General features: G+C 34.7%; 1 protein-coding gene across 3 annotated transcripts in view; it reads left to right on the forward strand.

The window, feature by feature from the left end:
* Positions 1-18164: 18164 nt before the first annotated feature.
* Positions 18165-27356, forward strand: part of LOC140744378 (uncharacterized) — a 49249-nt gene continuing 40057 nt past the window's right edge. For 2 of the 3 annotated variants that reach the window (XM_073075945.1, XM_073075947.1), the window contains exon 1: positions 18165-18447. The gene's annotated coding sequence lies outside the window, so the exon portion shown is untranslated. Of the gene's footprint in view, positions 18456-27356 lie in introns of all 3 variants that reach the window. The other variant, XM_073075946.1, reaches the window with a different exon arrangement.

Here is a 27356-nt window from a genome sequence, read left to right on the forward strand (position 1 = left end):
ATACCGAATAAAGTGGGGGTGAAATGAATTTGACTGGTACCTTCCATATGTACACGCTGCTATTTGTTTAGGAGACGTTGAAGGTGGTAGAACCCTTTGTGGTTAGACTCCGGCGGCACCACCGCTACACCTATTTCTACCTAATAACAGCAGTGTTAGGCGCTGCTGTGTTCCGGTTTGAAGGGTGTGGTAAGGGAGACAGACTTTATCGAGGCGTTCCAGCTTAGTCCTCAGGGGTAGCGGCGCATCTGTGGCCGACCTCAGGTAGGAATATCTAATCCTATCTGGGGTTGATCACAGATGTCCATGGGCGGCAGAAGCCACTTACCATCAGGTGGACTGCATGCTCGTCTGCTACTCCTATATTATAAAAAAGACATAATCAAGAGATGTATTTATTACGTGATTAATTAGGAATATTGTTGATGAATTTGAAATACAATTATTTTAAATACAAAGAGTTAATTTGTGCCATTTCGGTTCAACGACTCCTCGTATCGGCTACAATATTCTGTTATTATAGTCTGTTACTCTTAATATCATATAACAGTTTCGGGTTGTGTGATGTCGAGAAATAAACCAAGTTCAAGTTGATTGTAGTTTATTTTAATTAAAGTTTCTGAGACTCCATCAAAATTTAATGATCCTAGTTACCTACCTATACGTTAGACCTTTGCTTTTACATAAAATCTTTATAAAAAAGCGAATTACATATATTTCACATAAATCACGTAATTAGAAAAGTACGTACTCAAGTATTGATCAAAACAGTACCGCGCAGATTGTAATGCTCTAAAATTAAATCTTAAATATTTAACTAGACTTTGAAGAGCGACTTCAAGAAATAGAAACTAACTAGACTAACAAGGAAGCATTCAAGTTATGGAGAGCTTGAATCATAAAGTTAAAATTTAAGCAACCGACCCGGGATAGCGACTTTGTTGAATAATTTAAAATCCTCAGTCCGTCCATGCATTTACATTTAAATAATTGATTTTATATCATAATAATATGTAGCAAAGTACCTATTGTATTAAGTTGGTTAATAAAACAATACAATATTTTTTATTTATTTAAACTTTTGCATTTTACCTACTTATTTGTTCTAAAAAGAATATATCAATCATTGAGACGTTTCCTCAGTCAAAAATGTAACCAGAAAGCTTCTACGTGACATGGTTACCTATTGTTAAGAGGAGTGGAATTTTACAACGTTTCGTGAGAATGATCTTTCATGTTCCTAGTTTTGAGTTTACTTGAGGTTTACCGAGTGTGAACCGATGGACTCACAGTTTTATATTGTTACCGTAAGGTCTAATATACGAAAAAGATGCAACTATTTCAACTATAAAGTGAAGCCGCTAACATTGAACATGTTGAAAGACACTGCAGTGTAAAATGCAAAAAAAATCCTGTAAACCTGTCTGTAAAAATAAATAACATTTAAACCGTCTGTGTATTCGGGTCAGTGTTAGAAATAGAAAGGTAGAGCCAGTGTTATACGAAATATACACACCACACCCATTACTAGCGTGAAGTAGCCTTTTGGTGGAAGGGTATGTAACTAACATATGAGGTGACCACTTAGTCCTCAGAGTTAGCAACGCATATAGACGGGCTTCACTTAGAATCTGTTTTATAATGAGTTTGATGTAAAACATAAGAGACTTTTAAGTTAGAGCCAGTTTTTTATATTATGGAAGTGGCAAGCCGTAGCGCCCAGGGACACTAGAAACGCCACATAAGAGTACTATCTGAGGTCAACTATAGATGACGTGTTACCTATTACTGAGGACTAACTTGGTATGCTTTATATGAATAAGTACCTACTTATGTTTCCCTTACTACATATCTTAAACCAGAACACTTTCGTTAATTTGCAAAACTACAGGTAGGTACGGTACGCGACAGAGCCACGCGCTTGTTCTCGATCATTATTTTTTTTATATAATATAGGGGTTGCAGACGAGCATGCAGTACAACTGATGGTAAGTGGCTACTGCCGCCCATGGACATCTATAATCAACCCTTATAGGATTAGCTATTCCTACCTGAGGTCAGCCATAGATGCGCCGCTAGCCCTGAGGACTAAGCTGGAACGCCTCGGACATACTTTTATGTCTCCCTTACCACACCCTTCAAACCGAAACACAGCAGCGCTTAACGCTGCTGTTATGAGGCAGAAATAGGTGTGGCGGCGGTGCCGCCGGAGTCGAACCACTAAGGGTTACCACCTTCAAAATGATTAGATGAAACTGCTTAAACTGAAGATAAGCTGCATTAAATAGTACACAGAGTGATTATTGGGAGACAATGAATTTGCAGGCGTTATTCGTGTCGGAACTTTTCAATTTCCGTCCACGCTGTCGTCGCCGAAATAGATCTCGCCGGCTAAACTTTTGCTTCACTCTAACTCAGTCTCACAGTTGCTATAGTAGGAATAAATTGTCTGGTTCAATTAGCCACTCGTTTTAGAACTTTTCTACTTTTCCTCAACTTTATACATAAGTCAAACTTACATATAAAGTTGAAGCTTTGCAATATTTAACTGCTATATTGAAATGTGAATTGGATTAAAGCATTTATTTTTTATTTTACTCTCTTTGGTATTTCGTATGTATGGGGGGGGGGGGGGGGGGGTCATATGTTGCAAAAGAATTACATGATTATATGACCAAGGTCATTCTAAATCCAATATAAATTTTATTTTCATGCACCCTCATAATATGAATATCAAATGGACGAATATAAAATTTTGCCACTAACGGTCACTCATCAAAGTTCCGAAAGCGTTCGATATTATTTAACCTTGAAGATCGTTTGAGATGTTTGGTCGTTTCCTGTTATGGTTATCGATAAAATATTAATAATTTTATTGAATATAATCTACTTAACATCCTTAACTGCGCTAAAATTACTTAAAATCAACAACAAAACTTGGCAAAATGAACAAATTCCTTCTATGTCAAGTTGTTTTGTCAGATTTCTCTAGATAAATTCAATTCTAGTGAAGACTCTTCATGTTTTTGAGATATTTCCAATACCGTATGTGCTAAAAGTATTGCAGTGTTTCATATGCCAGAAATCATAGTGAACTTCCATGCTGCCAATATCAAATATCTGTTGCTGAAAGCTTTCTTTTCATATTTCACTCTAAATAGTTGTTGGCGACATTTGTGTCTATATTATTTCTTGTGTATTTATCGTTATGTAAATCTTATATATAAAATTTTCGTGTCACTATGTTAGTTACAGTACTCCTCCGGAACAGCTTTACCGATTTTCACCAAATTTTATATGCATATTCAGTAGGTCTGAGAATCGGCTACTATCGTATTTTCATACCCCTAAGTGAGAAGGGTTGTTAACATTTTTTTCTTTATATGGTAACACAATGTTTGCCGGGTTAGCTAGTATTAAAATAATTTATGACATTTCGACGGGTCCTACGTAAACTGGTGCAAGTGCATTTTCACAACTTTACAGTAGAGCGATTTGAATGTTCTAATGCGTGTAACTTTAACATTTATCACGTATAATGCAGTTTTTTTTTCAAAAGAATTACCATTTTAAAATTTTAACTATGTACGTTGAATAATATTAAAGTTACACGCATTAGAACATTCAAATCGCTCTACTGTAAAGTTATGAAAACGCACTTACACCAGTTTACGTAGACCCCGTCTATTTGTTGTATACATAATGATATCGTTATTTAAATCTGATATTCTGATGGAAAACATTGCCACGTCTACGTATGTTTATAAGGTGAAATTGAAATTGTATAAAGCTGTAAAGCCTTACTCTAAAGGTGTGTAAGGTCCACTGCCCTTAGTGGTTTGACTCCGGAGTCACAACCCCCACTTGCCATTCCATCTTAGTCTTTAAAGGTAAATAATATCTGTCTGTGGCCTCATACTGAACTCCGCAGTAAAACCCTACGTGGGATTGATTATCAATGTCCATAGTGGCCCCTACAAGCTGACGTGACATCATTGTGAGAAAGGACTCTCTAAGAAACTAATTAGGATTAGTCTACACATTTTTATTACGAGTCCAAAAAATCTTATATTAGTAGTTCCTCTTATATCTTTGTAACACATGACGAACTTGAGAAATTAATATACGTATAAGGTTCGGTAGGATTAAAAATAAGCCACAAAGTCAGGCTTGGCTTGTACTTTTCGTCTGTTTCTAAACCTGGCACATTTCCAGGCTGTTAGCTAAGTCAGGATCTTCTGATATAGAAAATATGTGACGGTTTTCTTGTCATGCGTATACAAGGGAAAAAGTCGCGTAAAATTACGTAAACAATCAATATATGTACAAAGAAATAAAAAGAGTAGAAATAACTTTAACAAAATAACGAATTTTTAAATATTTTTTATATAAATTCAATTAATGAATTAAACTGGCTGACCCGGCAAACGTTATGTGTCCATATAAATAAAAAATGTTAAGGGTGAACAACCCTTATCACTTAGGGATATGAAAAATAGATAGTAGCCGATTCTCAGACCTACTGAATATGAATATAAAATTTGTGAAAATCGGTAAAGTCGTTTCGAAGGAGTACGGTAACTAACATTGTGACACGAGAATTTTATATATAAGATATATTTCTTATTTTCTTTTATAAGATTCTACAAACTTTATCACATCACATTCTGTGCAACCCAATTTAAATTACAGTAACCTTTGATAAAGTTGTCGCTTTTGCTTTAGAAACAAATTTGAAAGCTGTGTAGTTCATGGATGCCTACACCATAAAGGGAGTATGCTCGGCTTTCGTGTTTCCGTACCCGCGTGTGGTATGCATTGATGAGTTTGTACAAGATCACTCGTGTACCTACACGTGTACAAATAGGGTCTGCTTTGATCCATGATGCCTAATACTTGATATTTAGCTACAGATTTTTAATATGATATATAGCTACAAATTCGTTCTAAAATTAATCCTGTTTCATAGTTACAAAGGATTAAAAAACTAAGTTCCCTTCAATAACTTATAGGCAATATTTTTATAGTAGCGGGCGGAAATTAAAAAAAAAGGTCCAACCTGGAATGTTCCATATATAAAATTTTACCGCCCCTAAAGTTGTCGCGGGCCGGATCCTACACAATAGCTGGTCCGCGGACCGGTCGATACTTATATGCGGATTTAAAGCAAAAGATAGTATCCTAAAAAAAAGAAAAGACTTTTATTTTACAACGCTGTAAAATTAGACATTGTTTATTCATAATTCTTGTAATAAACACATCGAACAGTTAGAAATGTGGCCCAATTTTAATTTACGTACGTTACGGCTTATCTATTTGCATAAAGTATGTTTTATTTGAAGCTGACCCAACGGAAGCGCGAGGAAATCAGTGTTCATACACGGATGAGCTTATAGAAACCAGCAGATGAATTTAATTTTCATGTGTAATAAAAGCACTCAATAATTAAAACAACAGTCTGATTCCAGTTCAATTTTAATTGCGAATAACAGCTGCTTAAATAATGAGGGTTTTGCGAAACGTGTTTTATGCGTAGGTCGGAAGGCATTGTCGAAAATTTATATTTGTTATAAATTTAATGAAAATCTTTAACTCAAACAGTAATGTTTGTGATTTAACAATATTAATTATTGTTGTCAGAGAGCAGAAGCTACGATGTACATGATATATTAAAATGTATACTTATTATATACTATCTGTGCCCCGCGGTTTCACCCGCGTTAAAAAGAAACGTGGACCGCTTGTTCTAAAATATAAGCAGCCTAAGTTACGCCTTATTACATCAGCTACCTGCCAGTAAAATTTCCGTCAAAATCGGTTCAGTCATTTCATAGATTAGCCAGAACATACAGACAGACAGACAGACAGACAGACAAAAATTGTAAAAAATGTTATTTTGGTGTATGTACCATATGTATACTCGTATTCATATGCATCTACATGCAACATACAGGCAAACAGACACTCCAATTTTATTTTTAAGTATAGATTTAACGAGCCTTGAAAGGTGGTAGAATCATTACTATTTGACTAAAGCGTTACCACCGCCTATTAGCTGTTTCTAGCTGTTTCTTATTTGAAGCAGGTCTTGCGTTTCGACGAAAGGAATGTCGTTTGACTTATAAACTGCGGTAACAAACTGAAGACTAAGGTTATCAGCTGTCTTAGTCTTCAGGACCGGCAAAGTACATATGGGCGGCGAGACCTTTTATAATATATAATATTAATTATCATGTTAATTTTGATTGTCAATGTGGAATTAATATTTAGATTAAAATATGGACGACTTCCGGTAGTACTTCAAAACACTTTGTTAGTCATACCAAATAAATTATATGAATTATAATAATATTAAAATATTTATTCTCGTATTTTTAAAACAATATTTTAAATATAATATTATTTTATTAATAGTTAAATTTATTGTGAATCACGTCACTTGTTATAACAAAACAAGTGATGTGAGAGGGTAGTTCTTACGCTGTTTGTCACTCGAGTAGTATTTAAGTCCACGCGCTGGTAGAGCGTGATTCATTCGCATTTAATCAGTCGTGTAAGCCGTTACTCTGCTCGAATTGTAAATAAAAGTGATTCTCATATTAAAGTAGTTTCGTTCCGTTTATTAATAAAGTGCAGTAGTGGGATATCGCCGACATACACCATGTGAAGTAGAACTCCTTTTCTATGTAAAGTTGGTTAAAGATGCGTATGGGTGGTAGTGAGCCCCTATCGTGAGATAGATTGCATATCTATTTGCTTTTTCAATCCTATAAAAATCAATATACACTTAAAAAAAATACAAATTCTTTCAAATATTAAAAGAATAGACAATTCCCGGTTCTTCTAATTAATACATTTCAGATTAATATCTGATGAGGAGCAATTCCAGGCGTCGCATAAATTATACAGTAATTATACATACTTATAACAATCAATCATGCTGAAATAAACTACAGATCCATTATTAATGTTACTAATTTCCCCCGGGATTTCTCGCTTCCTCGTCGACATTGTCAGTATGTCTCTCTCATAGCCTGAATAAAAATATGACATATAGTTTATTTTGGTGCTGAAAAATGTCATCGATGAAGCAATACCCACTCTTGATAGAAATAGGATGCCCAATTGGCCCAAACAATGTGTTGCAATCTGGGTCACTAGAACTTTTCGTTCCCTCGCCACCTAACAAGACTTTTAAAAAAAATTGTTTTCGATCAAAACAAGTGTTTATGTTCTATAAGTGTAGGATCCTGTAGAACAATATAACAGACAGACATAAACGTACTAAGAAAAAATACTATACTACTAATACTACTAACTGTATTACTAAAAGAAAAAATGTCACATAACATTTGGATTACTTCCCAGATTTTGATCCTTATAAGCAACACTATCAGATAGTGGAATAATATAGAGGGTGTATTTTTTTCAAAATGAACTCGTTCGATTCCCGGCTAGGGAAAAAGTTATTTTAAAAAAGTAATGATGCAGTTTTAGTTTTTATCAAAATTGGCCTCGTAACTCCTCTCAGCATTTTTCGCTAATCCTTATAGTTTCGGATTTGGTCCTGAAGGCCCGTTTTAAAAATTCACCCTGTATACATATGGTACATACACTAAAATAACATTTTTTTACAATTTTTGTCTGTCTGTCAGTCTGTTTGTTTTGGCTAATCTCTGAAATGGCTGAACCGATTTTGAAGGGAGTTTTATTGGCAGGTAGTTGATGTAATAAGGAGTAACTTATATTTTAGAAACTAGTTTTGCCCCGCGGTTTCACCCGCATTATTTCTTTCGTATTTTATACGAATGAAAACATTTGGACTTGCTAGATTTAAATACAAATAGTCATAGTAAATTTCACTAAATGAACTCTATCTACTTCACAGTGCATATGATATCATGTAGCTCATGAGCACCTACGAGTATTACTACCTAAACTGGCCTTTACTCCTGCAGGAGGTAGCCGCGTTATTACTTCTGGCATGGAACAATAAAAACTTCTGGGAACTAAATTGCCACACTTCATATCTGTCAATAACATTTGCTCACCCTCAACATAATTTTTCGATTATTATAAATAGGAGCAAGAATGGTGAATGGTCCACCATTCACTATTCTTACTCCTTACTTCCAAGTAATGCCGCTATTTAACTACAGTTTCCATCATCCACTGTTTGTTAACATTATTAAGGAAAACACGAAAGAGAAAATAGCCTTCATATAAGCAGCGTACATACAGTTTTCTTCAAATATTGGAAAGCGAACTTACGTTTTCGAGTCCCAACCACAGCTGCCGGATTTAATATAGCAAAGCAAACCTTCCACAAAATTGTATTAACCGGTTGACTCTTACAGAATAATTTTAGGTTGAAGCCGGTACAATATTCACTTATGTAATATACTACGACTTTCAACCATTAACTATACGCTCGAACGTATTCCTTAGGGGTAGTAATGTATCGAAATCGACGTGTAATATATCTGTAGTATTTATTGTTAGTTATAGACGTAATTCGGTTTCAGTGGACATTTAATTTAAGAGTTTTCTATACTGTTGTTATATAGCATAATATGAAAGAGATAAAATCTATAGCAAATATTTCTATCGTATTTTAATAGTAGCAGGCGAACATACAGTCTTGATCGTAAGTGGACAATGTCGTCTATAGAAATCAATAATCAACCTCAGATAGGATTTTAGTCCAACATGAAGTCATAGATATGCATTGTTACTCCTGAGAATTAAGTTGTGACACCATATACACCCACACCCTCATACCTCTACCACCTTACCTTCCAAGTTCTGATATAATCCGCTAGGGGCGCTGATTGGAAATTGTATGCGCAAATACGTAAACAAATACCAAAACAATCATATTTGTCGAAACGTAAAAACTCATGGTAAGGGTACTGAACACAGCAACGTTTTAAGCTGTTGTTATATAGGCAGATATATGAGGGTGTAACAATAATAATGTTTCTACAACTTTCAAATGTAATTAAATACACATACTCGTAGATGTGGTAGATAAGCTTACCTTGTGGATGCTTGCTGAATTACATATGAGGCCACCATCTTAGTCCTCAAGAGTGGCATGGACGTTTGATCCGCTCAGAGAGAACTCCTATCCTATATGCACCTTTTATTTTTGATAACGAGGGGGAACCCTTCAAAAGGTACCCGGTGCCGTGGGAGCGACACAGGGTATGTGGGATTTTTACCGCACTAAAACCCCCCCCGGTGGCCGTCCTGTGCGCTGCGTAGAGGACTCCGGAATCTCCAAAGGAACGCAACCGGAGTCCTCTCAGCGCGCTGCCGGGCTCCGCCCAGGTGAGTTTTTATCACCACACCGTCTGGTGTATACGAAATGTGACCACACATACCGCCAACCTTCCCGAGGTTGCTAGCCGGGCGGTTCGAGCTCCCACTCTTGCCGCCCGCAATCCCGGAAGCCCCCTTTTAGTCGTCATTTACGACAGGCAAGAGATACCGTAACTCTCTTCCAGTCCCGGGACTACAGGGACAATCCTATGCACCTAGTTACACATGTTTGCTGTATACTCGTTTGATATTTTTATTTTATAAAAAAGTTAGCGCATTTGTCGCTTCTCAAAGAGAAGTTATGTACGCAACATAGATTATACCCCACTTTGAATTGTTAAGACTTAAATTTGTCACTGCATTATCTGGTTTCAAAAAATAGGGGGACGTTACCGTGACTGGGTCGTTATGCTAATACAGCACCCATACATATTCAGCAGACCCATTAACGACCTCATGATAATGTCAGTCTCGGAGAAGTGATCAACACGACTGCTACATTAGCTATTAATGTGCTTACACATTATACTAGTCAACTAAATTGTACCTCTGCAGCATAATAACATTAGTGAATAAAAGTTTTTTATACGAGATGGTTAATGGATGAATGTTATTATGGAGTTTTGAATGGTAGCAAGGAGTACGAATGCTGCTGTATTTTTAGCTGAGGAATAACGCAGAGCTAGTGTACATCTTTGTTCAAATACAATGGTGGTATCGTAGTAATGGTAAAAAGTAAGTGATCTGGTTTGATAGGTGTGTTAAGAGCGAGACAGTAATACGATGCGTTCCAACTTAGCCCTCCCCCTAGTTACTTAGTTCAACGTAGCAACGTATCTGTGCCCGCCCTTAAGTAGGCTTCTGCACCTATTTGAGGTTGATTACAGTCCATATGTCCATTGGCGGCTATGGCTATTTACTATGGACAAAGCCACCATCGGTATAGTTTTTTACTACTTGTATATAGTAAAATCAGTTATAATAAAGTGTTATATCTTGTATTTTCATTAACGACCTCATGATAATGTCAGTCTCGGAGAAGTGATCAACACAACTGCTACATTAGCTATTAATGTGTTTACATATTATACTAGTCAAGTAAATTGTACCTCTACAGCATAATAACATTAGTGAATAAAAGTTTTTTATACGACCATCTCGTATAAAAAAATAAAAAAACTATTTAAATGGAGGAATGTTATTATGGAGTTTTGAATGGTAGCCAGAAGTGGTAGTGCTGATGTATTTTTACCCTCTTAGACCAAAGCTGGTGTACATTTGTTTGAGTTCAGTGGTGGTATCGTAGTGATGGTAATAATAAGCGTTTGAAGTGTTTGACGGTCAAAATAAGGATTTGAAGGGTGTGGTAAGAGAATGAGACACCAATACGAAGCGTTCCAACTTAGTCCCACGACTAGTTACTTAGTTCAACGTAACAACGTAACTGTTGTTACATTGAATGTTATTATGATTTTGACGACCCGCGTGGCGGAGCGGTCACCATGCCGGTCTGACACGCAGAGGGTCCCGGGTTCGATCCCCGGCCAGACAGATTAATTTAGATTTCTGTTTCTGGGTCTGGGTGTTTGTGTATTTGTCTCTGTGTGTGTCCATAGCACCCACGACACAGGGAATCCTAGTGTGGGGCTGTGAGTTTAGAAAGCGTTTTAGTTTTAGTTTTTAGTTTTATGGAGTTCTGTAATAGCCAGGAATACTCCCGCTGATGTATATTTACCGTAATAGACCAAATCTGGTGTACATCTTTGACTTTAATGTTGGTATTTTAGTAATTAAAAACTGAGTATTTTAGTTTTAAAGTTTTAAAACGGTCTTAAAAAGGTTTTAAAGTGTGGTAAGAGAGCGAGACACCAATAGGAAACGTTTCAACTTAGTCCTATCCCTAGTTACTTAGTTCTACGTATCCGTGGCCAATCTTAAGTAGGCCTGTAAACTTATCTGAGGTTAATAATAGATATCCAAAATCGGCAATAGCCTATTACCATCGGGTGGATTGCATAGTTTATTTAAACTTGTCTTCAAAGAAAAAATCTGACATAATAAAGTGTGGTACCTTGTATTTTGACTTAATCTTACAAAATAATTCATACAGTTATACGAGACTCACCCCCAAACCTAATGCATATACACTAAACCACAGAACCAGTATAGAGTTAGCACGATGCGACGTTTCATCTACATATTGTATAACTCCATGTATCACATGCTTGTGAAAGTAGCCAAAAATATAAATCTGTATCGTCTGCGGTACATATTGGAAACGGCTGCAAAATTAATATTTACTCGTGAATATTTTAACGTTTAATATGAACGTTAAATCGTCGCTGGCCTATAATTGAAACTGTTTTGTATTTGCATGTATTTCTATTATCGTAATTAAGCCCTTATTAATGTGATTGCTTATTTTAATACAGTAAATATAGGCCGCGTAAAACTGCTAGTCCGCTCTGAATATAGAAATGGGCCTAAACGCCCAGTGTAGGCATCTGAAGGTAAATGTTATGTCCAATATTACTATAATGTTACTCTACACCTAATACCATTAATAGTGATCCATTTTGTGCACACTATATTTGCCTATCATATAAATTTTCCGACCATAGGGGCTGCTGGAAGAAATTTCAGTTTGGAATAAGCAGTCCTCTGTACTTTATTTCTTTATAATGCTCTTTTTATTATGTTTCTGTGTACACAAATAAATGAACATTGTGTAACTACTAAATTGTGTTATTTTAAGAAATAGACATTTTTATTATTAAAAAAAAGGAATGAATCGCATCGCCATAGTAAATTGTATGAATATACATGCTCACAACAACTTCAGAGTGGACTAGCAGTTTGGCGCGGACTATATCTGGATAAGTAATATATGCGTTACGCTTAACGCCAATAATAGGTTTCGACTACTACAGATGTTGAATATTGACAAGGCAGAAATTGTCTAATGTCGATCTTTTTTTAGGTAAAACACAGGATAAATTGATACGTATTCATTTTCAATATAATATGTCATCCATCGGTTATAAATAAGCTAATATTAATCATTCTACTAGTATGAGATGGCGTTAGATGGCATTAAGAAACGAATTTAATTTTAATTATTTACGAAATTTTCTTGTTATTAACCTAGATTACTAAGGACGTAAAACATTATATTGTAAATACAGTTTTTATCCAAATCGTTGGGACCATTTCTGAGAAACCAATTAGGTTCATATTAAACTATATCATACCACTTAGCTTTTCCATCTAACGTGAGCCAAATTACATTTATCAGAATACGTTATGTCAATTTAATTTTTAGACAGTAAACTTTAGCAATAAAGTTTTATGGGTTGACGACCTTTTGCTCGCGGCTTCGCTCGCGTTACGAAGTAATATTTTCATCCCCTATTTTATCCCCTTGGGGGTAGAATTGATCAAAATCCTTTCTTAGCGGATGCCTACGTCTTAACATCTACCTGCATGCCAAATTTCAGCCCGATCCGTCCAGTGGTTTGGGCTGTGCGTTGATAGATCACTATGTCAGTCAGTCACCTTTGAGTTATATACATTTAGATAAAATGTGAAAACTGTAGTGTTGTAGCGAGGCGCATTAAAATATTCCCGTATTAGTTGCTACGGCTGCGTAGCAGTGCTACGAGTCAAGAGCTACGTTTCGTAGCGTAAGCCGGGAGCAATTATAAAATTCTATAGGAATAACCTAGGAACTTGGTTAAGAGTAAAGAAGATTAAATAATAATTAAGTTTAATTAAAATCACTTGTAGGTCTGTAAATTATATAAGTGTGTAGCTGTTATTGGAACGTTAAATTAATATAATAATAATAACTTTATTACCATACTAATAAGAAAAAATCTAAGTATATACATATTTTCGTTTTTCATTCCTTAAATATAGGGTTTACATTATAAGCCCACGCTCTGACCTTTAATCTTGAGAAAAGTAACTATTTCTATTAACTTCTTATGTTTGGTATATTTAACCATTTCCAACTCAAATAATTAATGTAAGCCATGTAATTCAAGTCGTTATGACGTACTAGATGATATAATATTCATTATTATTATTTTGCAATATTAAAACACAGCGTCAATTATCAGGAAAATAAAAACAAGCATCATAAATCTAACGAGTTCATTGCCTTTTAACGGGACACTGTATTAATATTATATCCACCGCCGACCGATAGAAGATTACATTTCTCATTTAAAATTCAGTATTCATTATTGAAAACGTATTACGTAAACCCACACACATGACATTTCAATTTAATTGTATACCTTATTTCTATTTATATTTTACCACACACATAACTCACGATTTATAATGGCTCATGTTTATTTATATAAAAAATTAAAAATGTGTAGCTTTTTTAAGATATATATTTTTTTGTCAATTTCTGATATCTGTGTTACATAGATATGTATTAATTCAAATATTTGTGCTATGCCACTAAAATTAGTGTGGTGATACTATAACGGTTATGCCTGTTTTCAGAATCTACTACATATATAATAACAAAAAATTGTCGCTGTGTATTCTAAGAATAAAATTATGATATAAATAATTTAAAAAAATCATTCAACACAATATTAAAAATATTATATGTAGTTATAATATTATTAGTGCCACTACAGTATTTATGAACATATTTAATAATATTCCATTCTGAATCTGAGCAATTTATACTAGGTATCTCTGTTTGTTTCCATGACATTTAAAAATAAGCGTAAACCTGTTATTTGCTGTTTTAATTTGGCTATTTTGGCGTGGTTATCAAAGAGCCGATCACGGATAATACTTATATTGTGAACGTTTCAACGTTTGGCATGTATCCAATCCGCCAACGTGTAACTTGACTGTCGGAACTGGGAATAAGGAACGGCACACACCTCCATTCAGCCTTGTTGGTTTAAACTCAATGCCTCACTCAGTTCAATTACCTAACACGTCTTGTGTGATTGATTGAATACCGACTATGGATGAAATGATACTTGTTATCGGGATTCAATCGGACTGTTTGCAAGTGGCAATGACATTTTGCTATTCGACTTTAAAGTTAAGTACTATTGAACTCAACCCTTAGTATAAGTTTTTACGTTTTACAAAAGTTACTGTTTTTGTATTTGTTTACGTATTTTTCATACATTTACAATCAGCGCCCCTAGCGGGCTGTATCAGAACTGATAGTAAATGTACGGAAAATACAAAAAGAGTCACTTTTGTAAAAACGTAAAAACTCATACTAAGGGTACAGATATTGTAATGAACTATTTTTTTATCCATCTCAAACCGCTTGACGATTTTTTATGAAGTGTCGTTGGATTCGTCTAAATTGTTGGAGTAACTATAAGAGTCTATAAGTCTATAAGGGGTCTATAATAATTACAACTTAATTGTTAGTCGATTGTAAAAGTACAATTAACTATTTTTTTTCTAATTTTATTCATATTTGGATTGCATTAAATATTATGACGTCGATAGTAGCTTTTATTCGTAATACCTATATAATTAAAATAATATATAATTATTTACGAATGTTATATGACTAAACTGACTACATAAAAATGTATAGTGACCATTCACGTGGACTTTATGATATGAGTAAAAGTGGTCGTAACCTGTCCAGTTATAGTAAAATGCATAAAAACATCCAGGAAACAACACTAAAATATGCCAAGTTTCATGATGATCAAACGCATTAGAGTTTAACGATCTCATAATATAACGCTGCTTTGCAAGAATATTTGCATAACTCAAAAAAGGTAATTTTCCAAGGGAGATAGATAGATAAATAGATAGATATTCTTTATTGCACACTTCAATAGATCATAACAAGAGTACGGCCAGTTTTAAATTAAACAATGTTTTTGTTGTTGTTCTTTTTAATAAATGAGGTTAAAATGAGGGAAAATACAGGTTTGAGTAGCTATAGGCATATGTAACACAGTACAGTTAGACCTTAAAATAGGAAATATTTTGAATTAAATTGCCTTTAACAGAAAAAATATTTTTGAGTTGTGCTGTTATTCTTGCAAAGTAGCGATATCTACAGTACATGTATACCAACATCCAATATACGAACAATCTAAAATAACCTTCAGTTAAAGCTATTTTCTAGGAACAGTTTTCCTTAACAGCAAGGCAGGTAGTTCCTTAGACGTCCAGTGCACACCTATGTGCCAGCCAACCGGTTCGCTGAGCAATTTTTATTCACTTCGCGACGTCAGCCTCCGACATTTTATAACGCGAATTCTCACTTCCTACTGGGAAGCGATTTTCATTGAATGATATTCCGAAAATTCGTGAATGCAGCACTTAATTCCAATTTAATTGGAGATTATCTTTTCTTTATTGCCGAAAAGTATGGATCGGCTCTTTTGATGGAAAATACAAATTGTGTCGTATTTTTTATAGAACTTCCCGAATGGATAAAAACAATTACATATTCATACTGGCAAGGACAAAACAGTTCGGTACCTTTTTATTTAGTCTTTCTTTTTTTGGTAGAGTTTTAGCTTTATCAATAAAAATGAAAAGTTGTTGGTTACGGCAACTTCAGACGAAATTAGTCCATTAAAATCTTTAATTAAAACACGCATAAAAAAGATGGAAATGTTGACGTGCAAAACTTATAACCATAACATTTACTAAGTTTACGTTACAAATAAAATACACCTTAAAAAATCCACTACAATATTTCCTACTATCTTTTGCTACTATTTAATTTTTTATACAGTGAGATGTAAGTGATTGTTTCTTTTCGACAAGAAGCTTTTCATGCCTTTGGGGTACTAAAGGCTCCGTCAGCCGGCCAGCTACTATGAACATAGAGTTCCATTTACTTAGAGTGCTGTCAATGTTTCAACTTGTGCCTCGGACTTCTCCCTCGGGAAATATTAAGGATAATCACGACGGCAACGCCGGATGAATGTACAAGAAATGTGCACTCTTGTTAATGATGAATATTTGCAAGTACTATTGAGATATATTTCCGTCCAACAATATTTGTGACAATGTTTTTAGTTGGAGAAAATAGCTGCGTAAGGTTCTTATTTCTTCTTTGGTGTAAAAAATTGAATATGTTAACTTTAATTTAAATTATATTTAATTTATAGCTGTACAGTACCTATATACTAATGTTTCGAATTATTATTGTATTCATATATCAAGCAAACTTAGTCAGGCTACAAACGTATTTTAAATGTAAATCGGACATGTCTACAACAATTACTAGAACTAGAAACATAATTTATGTTAAGTTAAGATTAAAACTACTTCGCAACCATCCGCTACAAATATGTATGATGGTATATATTTTAAACCATGCAATATGTACCACCCTCCCTCCCTCAAAGGATCTTAAATAATCTTAACTTAATAGTATGGATTTCCGCAAAGTAACGCCTGATACAATTAACTATAATTTATGTTACCGCTACAAGCTTTTTGACTTATTTATATACTTACAAACATATTATCCATATGAAATGACGTTTGTAATTTTACTTTTTATTTACCAATTCAAGTTGCACGCTTCCTTCCGTTGATATTACTCAATTGAGTGATAAAATTGCCTGTCGCCTGTTTCATTGATTTACCGTATGTAGATATTGTATTTATGGAAAAGTCACATTTAATATAAGTTACGCATTTAATTAATTGTGTTTGTTTCACGTTACGGAATTAAGAAAGGATACTTATTCTTATTAAGTACGATTCAATTTCATATGTCCTTTAAAAAAACAATTGAAACACCCACAAACGACAACGTACATCATACAAAGATAGAGCCTTTAAGAAGTAAAACCATTGATATTATATTATTGAGGTCGTCACGTTTACCATAATCATCAGTTTTATTATTCATACATTTACATACAACACTTGACTATATAAGTCAAGTTTCATGACTCTATAAGCCTAAATAGGCATGTTTAGTATCTCATATCGTAAGCAGTGACGTTTAATTTATTACCAATATATACTTATAAAATCTGTAATTTTTAAAAAATGTTATAGAACAAATCGTAAAATCATTATTATTGATGATTGTAATTATATTATTACAAATTAAATTTATAAGTAAACCTTTTTGTGAGTTCGATTCATTAGCGTTTTTTTATCATGTTCATTACCTTGATATAAAGTAGGTTGGAATTTATAAAAATCCACTTTTATCGATGTAGAGTTTAAAAAGATGCATTTGCAAGGCGAGCGTCTGTGGTATCGGCGGTGGCGTTCGTGGTGAAATGTAGGGATGCCTACGATACTGATGCCGATATATCAGGGACGCCATTGGTTGATATAATGGAAATGACCGTATTAGTTTGCTGATACCCCGATACGATAAGAATTCCGCGCTATAATTGCACGCTATTTCCTTCTTTTAGTTTTAAAATATCTGTTTTTAATTAACAACTAATATTATGTAAAAATTGTAATTTCCAAAACATAAATAATATTTGGTTAAATTACAATATATTAATTTCGTTAGTAACATACTACATATTTGTTTTATGTAAGTATACGTTTGTATATATTTCTATTCTCAACCGACTTTTCACATTGTTTGAAGCCTGCAGTGTCTTCATCGGTATCGATATCGTCTCTACATTTTTATGAATATCGGTATCATACCAGTAGAAGAGCGGTATCGATGCATCCCTAGTGAGAAGTAGAAGGAGCGCGGGCGCGCGGCGTGGGTACTGGGGAGCGGCAGGACGAGGGGGTGCAGGTGCACCTGGGCGGCGGCCGGCGCCCGCCAGCCCACGTGCCCGGGCCGCCGCTCAGTCGCTCGCGAGCCGCCGCCGCGACGCGCTGCCGCCCGGCTCCACGCCGCGCCGACAGCGACAGGTGGCGTTCAGCGGCGCCGACGCCCGCCGCCTGCGCTCTCCGCTTTCTCGCCTCGACCCGATAAATTTATATCCCCGGCTCTAACATGAAACTTTAATAACACGACTGTTAGTAAATCACTGTGCAGTGCTCATTTGTTTTCTGATGGGAAAATGATTATTAACGGTTTATTAATGGTGCTGAATTGGATTTAGAAATGGTATTGCATTAAGGCGATTCCAAAGTAGCATACGTATTTGAAATACTGTAAGTATGTAAGTAATATTAATGGGTGTAAAACATATTTTATTTGCGAGAATCATTTAACGGGAACTTAATGTACAATTCGATAAATATGCGTAAGTGTTAAAATGATAAAAAGTTTTAACGACCATGTTATACAATCTAGAATCTCTTTTATACCACTATAAAGGAAGCTTTTCCCGACGTTCGGTTGCTCCATGAAAGCATTGTCAGTCGGAGCACCGAATAAAAATTTGCATGCGAATGTAATGAAAGCTTACCTATTTAAATTCTCTATGGCATTTAAATTGAGCCTGGGAAAATTCAGGCAAAGATATTGGTATTTTATTAATTCAGTAACTTTCAACTGTTAAATTACTGTACTATTTTATGTTATTTCTCGTATTACTATTAAAACTTTTAAATTAAGTGATAGCTGAAGATTCTTGAATCTTCTATTAAAATATGTACTGTAACAGAATTAACTTGTTTATGGTCAAATAACAAAAAATGTAAATGAAACCGATATATTTTACAAGTACGTGGCAAACAGCTCAAGTATCTGGGTATATTGTAGGCTATTTTGGGGCAAACACGACGATGGCGCCACCTTGCCCAGAGGCTGAATAAGCGTCAAATTATGTTATGTTGGCATATCATTATCCTATTCTACCTACATTGTCGGGTTGTTCTTAGAAAGATATTCTTATCGATTGAAGGAATACGGAAGCTTTTGATTGTTTTAATTTCAGAAAGTAACTATTCAATTCGACGCATTTGCATTTTATATACTTTTCTACAACATAAGATATATTTGTAGGCTATTTGAGATAATAATCTTTGATTTAAGGTGTAATATTTACTTTTATAAGCTAAAAGGTACCTAAGAGTAAGAAATGTTAAGTTTATTGTTCATAAGCTGGTAACATATTTTTTTCATTAACTCTGAAAATAAAGGGCAAAGTAATGAGATATTTTGTGGCTATACCGTCTTTAATGATATCTTTTCATGTATCATTATACTTACATGAAAATAAAAACCGAAGTAATGATTCAATAAACCTATCCGATAGAGCAGAGTTTTTCCCGATAGGCATTCATCGTGCAAAAAGGAGCAATACTTATTATGTCATTAAATATCCATTATCACCAGTTCCTAATATTTCTGTTGGAATTAGAAAGATGTTTTGCTATCTTTAAGTAGTTGTTTTACCGTTAAATTGATTGTTATATACTGATATGAGACGCATTGTTAGAGTAAAAAAATTCAGTGAGCAATATGCAAGTTCTCTACCGTAAATTGTCTCGTGTGAAAGCCATATTCAAAATTACAATCTGACTCATATAACCGGGTCTAACAAGAAATGTGACTGGCGTTCATTAGGCGCTCATTTTGGTGTCAGTTTTACCACGGTAATTAATTTGACTGACGGAAAAACGACCGTGTAATGCGATGACTAATGAAATTGTGAAAATTGTTAGGTATTTTGATCTTCGGTCTTGCCACCATCAGTTAGGGACGCTTCAGGCTTTTTTAATATCTTTCCCTCAACAATAAGGTAAAATTAATATCATTACCGGGAAGTTACCGGCACTCCTTTAATAGTGTGAATCTTCGGTGGAAGGGTGTAGATGCCGGCTGAATTACATTATGTAGCGACAATCTCAGTCAGTATTATTAGTATTAACGCATCTGTGACTGTATTCAAGTGGAGTTACAGAGCCCGCGTAAAACTGCTAGTCCACTCTGAATATAGAAATGAATCGCGTCGCCATAGCAAATTGTATAACTATGCTCGCAACAACTTCAGAGCGGACTAGCAGTTTGGTTCAGACTATACTTAGGCGAAAGTGATCACCATCAGGTGGACTGCTTGCTTGTTTCCTACTTCAATCTTATAAAAAATATACGTTCCTTTAAGATGAAGCGTATTTCGTACTATTGGTGCGGCTTAGTGTCTGGTCTAATTCATTTCGCATTCATGACAATTTGAATTAATTGCATGAAGATCTAACTGTATTGATTGCTTTGGGATTGGCCTTCTAACGTCAAACGTGTACTTAAGTAACCTATTAATTCCTGAGGAATTATCAAGGACTTACTGCAAGAAGCAAAACCAAGCTTTAATGAGTACTATTAATATCCAATTCTTTTCAAAACATTTCCTAAACTAATACAGTAGAAACTCGATTATCCGCACTACCAATCGCAACTAATTAAAGATGTATAATCTAAGAAAATATGCATGTAAATACATCATATGTTGGAAAATGTATCTTTTAGTAAACATTGATTTTCATTATCTATACTAATATTATAAAGAGGAAAACTTTGTTTGTTTGTTTGGTTGTAATGAATAGGCTCAAAAACTACTGGACCGATTTTAAAAATTGTTCCACCATTCGAAAGCTACATTATTTACGAGTAACATAGGCTATATTTTATATGAAATATATTTGATAAATAGATTTTGGGGTGGTACTAAGTTAGCCGGGTCAGCTAGTTATTAATAAATGCATAACATAATGCACAACACCGGCTGTTCTTCATACATTTAATTATCGGATTTTCGATTATCCAAATGCCTAACGACAATAATTAGTCCTGTTAATCCAGGTTCTATTGTATTACATTATTGAAGATGAAGAAGTGATTTGACCTTTCTACCCCTAGAGAATATTTGTACGTGTCAAAGCAAGTTAGCGACATTTTCAGAGTATCTTTGATATTGCCAATGTTGTGCTAAGAGCAACCTACTCAATATTTCTATTTGTATGCTGAATAATGCATAGCGTAGTTGAAGGACGTATTTACCATTACTGTGTTTCGTCGAATAACTATTTCGTATAACAATTGAATAAGTTTATGATGAGAGTATAGTCCGATTGTCCGACCTTTAGTTCCGATTAATTTGACAGAGCTTATTTTTAAAAATAATTAACATGTCTATTCTCCAATAAACTGCTACAAAAATACGGATTTTATCCAAATCACATCAATGGTGTGTATTACCCAGTAGACGTTAAAACGCGCAAAAATAAGTTTAACTTTAGTTTACATTACAGTAATGCCGTTCCAACTAGTTCCGTTACATTAGATATTGGTGTCGAGTTGGTGTCAATGGACTCGAACCATGAATCATTTTTGGTGGTAGACCCCTTTGTGGTTTGAATTCTTTGAATCCGAAGTCACCACCGCCATACCTATTTCTGCCTAATAACATCAGTGCCTAATAACAAGTTTGCTAAGTAAGTAAGTCTTCCTAGAAGAATACTTATTCGAAGCGTTATACCTTAGTTCTGAAGGGTAGCAAAATACCTGCAACTGACCTCAGGTACGACTCTTACCTTATCTGGGGTTGATTACAGATGTACATGGGTGGCAGTAGCCACTTGCCACATCAGGTGGACTGCATGTTCGTTTGCTACATTTATATTATAAAAAAATGCGTCAGTCCCAATCGTTATCATTAGATAATCGTTTTTCCGAGAGTATAATATGGACCGTTTTAAAATGTCTGACACGGGTTGGTCGCTAATCAGTAGGTACTTTTCCGCATGTTATGGGAAGAGACATATCTGTCAGAGGGACATAAAAAGGGTTACAGCTCCGCCCATGTAGCTAAGTGCAAAGAATATTTCAAATAACGTTACCTAATTCAATATACTTGGGCGTTGTTTTTGTTGGTAGATATAATTGTAACAATAAGTAGGCGTAGGAATCATTAAGACAATGTTGCCTTATAAAATATTTACGAATAAGTATAAAAGATAGCAGTTTGAAAGGTTAATGAAATAATAATTTCCAAGAAGGCTCCGTAAAATCCGCTTCCAATTTAGCAACTTAAGGCTTTACCCACGATCTTCGATAACTCCCACTGAAACCGCTACTAGTTAAAAATTGTATAGTTAATGTCAAACTAATTTACTCCTTTAAGTTTAATTCATAATATGAAATGTGGTGCAATCAGTATACTTAGGTAGTACCACCACCACGCCTTGGCTTGAATTATAATCAAGTGAATTGCATTTTCATTTGCGCCTTCAAACTTTAAAAAAAATGTCCTACCGCTTGATGCTTCATATTTATTTTTCAAAATTGATTCTAATGATTGACTGATTCTGACGATGACGCCACTGATTGACTGATCATGATTGATTGATTTTTTGAACTGATGAACTACATTGCCTATATTAAATCTAAAGTAATATCAACATGATTGATAAACCCAGTAATATTAAGGCATAGTGTCTGCTTAATTTATTCTTTTCCCTATAAGCATACAAAATAGATCATTATGTTGCGCGGCGCAAAATTACCGCCTACTTTTATCAGGGAAAATTTAATATACATTGAAATTGTGATTAAAGCTTTATCGATATAAGTTATGTGGAATATTAATAACATTTCAGAATTCATTTGACGCATTAATAAGTTTTTTAGTAATATATTTGACCCAGTTAATGCAATATTATTATACATAGCAGTAGATGTTTACATTGATTTCCAATTTCGCCCACGTTCCTGAGCGCATTCTTCACTAACATTGTGGCCTGTATTAATAAGAACCAGATGATTTTAGAGCTCCTAACATTTTTCAACTTATTGATACGTACAAAACTTAATTTACAGGATTTCGACCACAACGCCGCATTTGTATTCGTAGAAAAGTATCAAGTTTTACACAGAATTTCTTTTCGGCATAAAAAGTGAAAAGAGAAATGTTGACTGTTTCTAAGATCTCAATGCTTTGGTGAAATTTCTTACGTTTGAATTTCTGAGATTAGCCTGTGCACAGAATATATTAAAAGGCATTAATTACGTTTTTCTGACTTGGAAATTAGTGCACGAAATTAGAAAATAGACACAATTACTGGAATGTAGATCCTTGTCGCGACTTGCGGTAGCTTTGCGGAAGAAGCGTTATACCCCCTTCATCCGACTTTCTCTCATGCTGTTACGAGCATATGTGTGTGCGTGTACAAATATTGAACATGGAGCATCGTGCGCGGCCACTTATTACTGAAATTACATGGTAATTCAATTACAACGTTTTAATTATTTCTATTCGTTTATCTCATTATGACTTGAATTGTGTCTTTATTTTAATTTTACGTATTTTGGTGCGTGTTATCTAATCTATTAACTTAACTGAAACTAAATAAGTGATTCGATATAGCCTCAGACTGCTATTGTCTACGTTTACGATCATGTATCGTCTAGATCATGTATGTCTAGAAATTCAATAACATTGTGTAACAATGTGTGCGGTACTCTGTATTGATGTTCCCTTATAATTCACTAGTTTGTATTACGAGTACAGTGCAATTTATAGACCTACGTGTTGTACATTTTTATAAACACTTATACAAAGGATGAGGCTGAATGTCTGTAGTAAAGAAATTTGAATGTAACAATTTAGTCCACGTTGAGATGTAAGTGCTTATTAGTAAGTTGAAGTATTTTAGAATGAAAGAAAGAAACATTCATTCGGATAATTGCAACACAATTGAAATATTATAAGAGAAAAAGACAAAAAAACACGTTTTACAGCCACGTTGCCGCTTTTGTTAATTATAAGTAATCTTTCTTGATTTGAAAATGGGTCCAAATTATTGTATCTTTCAAGTCTGAAGCAATTACACAAACTCACAATTTTTTTTTGGAACGGGCTGAGCGGTTTCGGAAACATGTGATAATATTCTGCATAATAAAATCCCGAAATTAAATCATACGTATAAATAAAATAAATAAAAATAAAAAAGCCTTTTATTTCTTCCAGAAAATGCAAGTTTACAAAGTTAGCTAGATTTCTTAGTATCGAAAAAGTTATTAGTTTATTATTTACTAGTTACAGTTTCATAAAGAATAATTTAAAAAAAAATTGATTTAAGATAAGTTAATATTAGTATAATTATTCTGTAAGAACCCCTCTGCAGGTAAAGGCCTCCTTCAAGTTGAGCCAGTTTTCTCTGGATTGCGCTGTTTGCATCCAGTTTGGACCCGCTGTGCGTTTAATTTCGTCCTCCCATCTGTTACAAGGTCTCCCTTTCCTTCTTTTTCCCACTGGGCCCCTCCATTCTGTTATTCTTTTTGACCATATTTGATCTTGTAGGCGTGCTATGTGTCCGGCCCACTTCCATTTTAATGCAAGAGCTTGTGCTAAACCGTCTGTTGCTTTTGTTATGTTACGTATTCTAGTATGCCTTATTTTATTTATTCTTTTTATGTTTAGCATACTCCTCTCCATTCCGCGTTGGCACGTTATGATTTTATTTCTGATATTTTTATTAAACTTCCATGTCTGGCAAGCATAGGTCAGGCACGGTATAAGGCAAGAATTCATATCCTTGGTCTTCAGTTTGATTGGCATGTTGCTCTTGAATATTTCTTTAAAGCTCCAGTACTTATTCCATGTTAGCTGAGCCCTGCGCACTATCTCCTGGTAGTTGTTCAGTTTGTCGAAACTTATTTGCTTGCCTAGGTAAATGTATTTTTCGGCATATTGGAGAGGCTCATTGTTGACATATATTTGTACCTTGGTGCTGTTGGTCATTATCATAGTTTTAAAGAGATTTATTTCTAGCCCGGCAGGTTTGCTAGCTTTGTTTAGTGAGTCTATCATGTGCTGTAGTTCTTCTCCTTTCTCTGAAAGCAGCAACAAGTCGTCGGCAAAACGTAAGTGGCTTAAATACTTAGATTTTACTTTAATGCCGCATTCACTCTAGTCAAGCCTGCTTATTATCGATTCTAGTGTGGCTATGAATAGAATAGGTGACAGTGGGTCCCCTTGTCTTACACCTCTTTTTATAGGGAACCAAGAACCGGCGGTTTCTAGTTTAACTCTGCTTTTGCCTGACCTGTATAATACTGTATATGTTTTTGATTACTTGAATATATTCGTATTCCACATTCTGTGACGCAAGTGTTTCCCAAATATAGCTGTGTGACACCGAATCAAATGCTTTTTTGTAGTCGATAAATGCCAAGTACAATGGTCTGTACTCTTGATATTTTTCTATGAGGAGTTCGAGTGTGTGTATATGATCGATGGTAGAGAAGCCTTTTCTAAATCCTGCCTGTTCGACGGGTTGTCTTCTTTCTAATGTGGCGCTAATTTTTTTGGTCAGGATTGTAGAAAATAGCTTATATGTACTTGGTAGCAGGCTTATAGGTCTATAGTTCCCTATATCGTTCGGGTCGCCTTTCTTATATAGCAGAATAATGTTAGATTCAGACCATTGAGCGGGTGTCTCTCCAGATTTAAGGATAGAGTTAAATAAATTAGTAAATGGAGTAGCTATTATTGGAGCAGCGATCTTTAAGGTCTCGTTTGCAAGGTTGTCCGAGCCAGGGCTTTTGTCTAGTTTCAGTTTGTTCAATCCTTCAATGACATCGTATTCTTCAATTTGGGGATTTTTTTGTATGTTACTGCCGCTGCTGTTATTTTGGTTTTCATGACTGGTGTCTTCTGGTTCTTTTGTGCTGTAAAGATCCCTGTAGAACTCAGTTGCTATGCTAATGATGTCGTGGCGGTTGTTTTTGGTTATTTCGCCTTGTTTTAGCTCTTCGATCCAATTTTTATTTGGTTTCAGCTCTTTGTATGCTTTTTTTGTACTTCCAGTTTGGTATAGTTTTATATCTGTAGTTGGCGTAGTCCTTTTTAATGTGTTTGTTGACAAGTTTGTAAAGTGCTGAGATTTCGTTTCGTGTTGCTCTGGTTTTATTAGAACTTTTTTGCAGGTCTTGTCTTCTTTTAAAAAGTTTTAATGTGTGTTCTGAGAATTTTTTTTTCTTTTTTTTTTTGAGTAATTTTATATAAAGTACGTGTAAAAACAAATTTTGAAAAGATTAAGATATTTTAATAATTATTAAATCCGTAGATTTTTCGCATTTATTTAAACATTAATAGGTTTCTAAGCTTTGAATCATAAAATCGGTTAAAGGTAAAAGCTTTAAAGTAAACTAGAAACTTTGCTTCCAATTCGTCATACAACTTGGTTAATTGAAATTGCAATCTATCTGGTCTGCTATTTGCCTATTCGATCGTTGCTGTGGAATCGGAGTGCTGGCTAGTATACACAACGAAATACCTACAGCTGATACCTTCAATACATTAAGTCATCATTAGATTGCATTTTTACCACGCTTTTTTTAGCTTGAGTTGTATGTATGTATCTATGTAATGGAATCTTTGAACTCGATTTTTACCCACTTTGAATGGTCTGATTAATTTAAAATTTTGCACAATTATAAAGAACCGATGACATGCACAATTTTAATAATTTTATCCCATTCTCCTCATCAGGATCGTCAGGTATCAGGATTAACGATTTTCCTAGTGCGATTTTAGCGTGGTTTTTAGTTTTTAAACTATGTATAGTTGTTTTAAATATAGATGCAGCAAAGTAGTATTTTAATGTAAAAAGAGACGTAAAATTGAAGATGGTAGATCTCTTTGTAGTTTGACTTCGTCGGCACCACCGCCACACATATTTCTGGCTAATAAGCAGTGTTAAGCGCTAATGTGGTCTGGTTTGCAAGGTGTGGTCAGGGAGTCCTTTTCCGAGAAATTCCGATTTAGTCCTCAGAGGTAGCGGCGCCGACGACGGCAGTAGTCACTTACTAACTGGTAGAATGCGTGCTTAACTGTTAATCCTATATTATATAAATTCAAATGAAACTACGGCCCACCTCATGATAACTGTTAACTGCCGCGCACGGACATCTGTAACGTACTCCGGGACATAAAACGGGCGTTTTGCCTGAAACAAATCTCAAATTAGTTACCACCCCTTAGGAATATGAGGGTCGCTTTATACTTCCATAGACTTTAGACTTCCATATCCTTCCACTGAAATAAAAACTGATTTACAATAGAAATACATGTAGCAGTGTAACTAACTAATCGAAACACTATGTTCTACCTTTA

Source organism: Epargyreus clarus, unplaced genomic scaffold (genome assembly GCF_041222505.1).
Source record: "Epargyreus clarus isolate Ecla_fem2 unplaced genomic scaffold, WU_Ecla_fem_2.2 ptg000008l, whole genome shotgun sequence".
NCBI classification, from domain to species: domain Eukaryota; kingdom Metazoa; phylum Arthropoda; class Insecta; order Lepidoptera; family Hesperiidae; genus Epargyreus; species Epargyreus clarus.